We start from the raw sequence: 3,150 nt of genomic DNA on the forward strand, positions 1-3,150 counted from the left end.
TTCATCATTGTGGGGGAGCTGTGAATGTGTCTGGGCCCCTACGTTGGGCTGGGTCCATGGCTGTTATGGCCTGAGGAGTCGGGAGAGTGGGATTGCGAGATCTAGGGATTGGAGGGAGAGGGTAGGGAAGGGTGAGAAACATAGAAACATAGAAATTAGGTGCAGGAGTAGAGGCCATTCGGCCCTTCGAGCCTGCACCGCCATTTAATATGATCATGGCTGATCATCCAACTCAGTATCCCGTACCTGCCTTCTCTCCATACCCTCTGATCCCCTTAGCCACAAGGGCCACATCTAACTCCCTCTTAAATATAGCCAATGAACTGTGGCCTCGACTACCCTCTGTGGCAGAGAGTTCCAGAGATTCACCACTCTCTGTGTGAAAAAAGTTCTTCTCATCTCGGTTTTAAAGGATTTCCCCCTTATCCTTAAGCTGTGACCCTTTGTTCTGGACTTCCCTAACATCGGGAACAATCTTCCTGCATCTAGCCTGTCCAACCCCTTAAGAAAACGGCTGAGGGGGTGGGCTCGCGGAGCCAGAGGGAGGTCTGGGGCTCGCGTGAGGGGTGAATGGTGAGAATGGGGCTGGTGGTTTTTTTTTTTGGGGGGGGGGGAGCCGGCAAAGACGGTGGGGTGATGTTGAGCGGGAGGTGTGAAGGAGGAGAGGGGTTGTTGGCAATGAGAGGGCGGAATGGTAGAGGATGTACCTGGAGGGCGGGAGAAGGGATGAGAGGGGTGGAGGAGGGAGATGGGCACCTGGGGGGATGATTCAGATTCAGATTCAGATTCAATTTTAATTGTCATTGTCAGTGTACAGTACAGAGACAACGAAATGCATTAAATATAGTGTTGCATTGGCCGGGAATCGAACCCGGGCCTCCCGCGTGGCAGGCGAGAATTCTACCACTGAACCACCAATGCAGCTGCAGATGTGGAGAGAAATGGAAAGGGGGGGGGGGGGGGGGGGGGGGGGATAGAGCAGGGGTTTGGTGGAAGGGAGAATGCAGATGTACTCCATGCAAAGAGTTGAACAATCTCCACTATAGGAAATAGGACGCGGCGCCGACAGACAAGAGGCTCCATCCTTTCGGCTAGTCGGCGTTTCGTCTCCGGACTCTTTCGGTTCATTGGCGTTTCGGCCTCGTTTCAATTCGGTTCTTTGGCTTCGGCTTCCTGTCCGTCGGCGCCGCGTCCGCACACGGGTTATCGTTGGGTGGTTAAGAAGGAACTGCAGATGCTGGAAAATCGAAGGTGGACAAAAAGTGCTGGAGGAACTCAGCGGGTGCAGCAGCATCTATGGAGCAAAGGAAATAGGCAACGTTGCCTATTTCCTCCGCTCCATGCAAAGAGTTGAACAATCTCCACTATAGGAAATAGGCAACGTTTCGGGCCGAAACCCTTCCGGGTTTCGGCCCGAAACGTTGCCTATTTCCTTCGCTCCATAGATGCTGCTGCACCCGCTGAGTTTCTCCAGCATTTTTGTCTACCTTATAGTTGGGTGGCTCATCATAACTACAGGAATGTAAGGTGCAACATCCATTTCAACATAGCTTTATAGGGGGTATAATCGATAGATATATACATATATAGAACGAAGATAGACACAAATGCTGGAGTAACTCAGCGGGACAGGCAGCATTATCTGGAGAGAAGGAATGGGTGACGTTTGGAGTCGAGACCCTTCTTCTTCATGACCAGTGGGTTATGAAATGGATTAATACATTGGGACAAGATACACACAAAATGCTGGAGTGGCAGCGGAGAGAAGGAACGGGTAACGTTTTGGATTGAGAAGTGAATCGACACGAAACGTCACCCTTTCCTACCCAGAGAGTCTGCCTGTCCCTACTGAGTTCCTCCTGCATTTTCTGTCACACCAGATAATGGAAGGGGGAATAGAAACATAGAAAATAGGTGCAGGAGTAGGCCATTCGGCCCTTCGAGCCTGCACCGCCATTCAATATGATCATGGCTGATCATCCAACTCAGTATCCCATTCCCTGCCTTCTCTCCATACCCCCTGATCCCTTTAGCCACAAGGGACACATCTAACTCCCTCTTAAATATAGCCAATGAACTGTGGCCTCAACTATCCTCTGTGGCAGAGAGTTCCAGAGATTCACCACTCTCTGTGTGAAAAAAGTTCTTCTCAAAAGTTCTTCTCATTCACATAGAGCAGGGGTTTGGTGGAAGGGAGAATGCAGATGTATTGGGGGTTAATGTTTGTGGGTTGAGAATGGGGGGGGGGGGGGTCATGGGAGAGGTTTGATATATGGGATCCGTTCATTGGCGGGGTTGTACATGTGGATGCCGTGTTGGTGGACACTGAGGGTTAAGCTCCTTGCGTTTCACCCCCTGGAACATCACCATTTTGCAAAGATGACCCTGATATTGAGTCACAGCTCAGACTGAGTCGAACACTACCCACTGAGAGTAGGGAAGATTCAAACAAGGGGACATGACATGAGAATTAAGGGACTGAAGTTTAGGGGTAACATGAGGGGGAACTTCTTTACTCAGAGAGTGGTAGCTGTGTGGAATGAGCTTCCAGTGAAGGTGGTGGAGGCAGGTTCGTTTTTTATCATTTAAAAATAAATTGGATAGTTATATGGATGGGAAGGGAATGGAGGGTTATGGTCTGAGCGCAGGTAATATGGGACTGGGGGAGATTATGTGTTCGGCACGGACTAGAAGGGTCGAGATGGCCTGTTTCCGTGCTGTAATTGTTATATGATTATATGGTTATATGGAACACTGGCGAATCTCTTAAATAAATAGAGGGGGAATAGAGAGGGGAGCGGAGGCGTGAAGGCGGCAGCAATTGTAAGGATCTGGTGTGGTGAGGCATCTTGCTCGGCAATGGTGTAGAACAAAGCTGGTGAGATTGTCAACTGCGCCCAAGCCCATTGGTGTACGACACACACAAGATGCTGGAGTAACTCAGCGGGACAGGCAACATCTCTGGAGAGAAGGAATGGGTGACGTTTCGGGTTGATACCCCCCCTCCCCTCCCCTCCTCTCCCCTCCCCCTCCATCCTTGCAGGATCCCACCTCTGGACCTGGGCTGTGCCCCTGGTGTGAGCTGGAGATCAGTGTGAGGAGCAGGTGTCATTTAGCTGTTGTCCCTGCACCTGGTGCGGTGATACATGG

At 50.8% G+C, this 3,150-nt stretch overlaps 1 non-coding gene across 1 annotated transcript; it reads right to left on the bottom strand.

Moving 5' to 3' along the window:
- Nucleotides 1-850: 850 nt before the first annotated feature.
- On the bottom strand, nucleotides 851-921 carry trnag-gcc (transfer RNA glycine (anticodon GCC)). The gene has a single exon. It is a non-coding gene; the product is annotated as a tRNA-Gly (tRNA).
- Between the last annotated feature and the right edge of the window lie 2,229 nt (nucleotides 922-3,150).

The sequence above is a fragment of the Leucoraja erinacea genome, chromosome 27 (genome assembly GCF_028641065.1).
Source record: "Leucoraja erinacea ecotype New England chromosome 27, Leri_hhj_1, whole genome shotgun sequence".
In the NCBI taxonomy this organism is placed as follows: Eukaryota; Metazoa; Chordata; class Chondrichthyes; order Rajiformes; family Rajidae; genus Leucoraja; species Leucoraja erinaceus.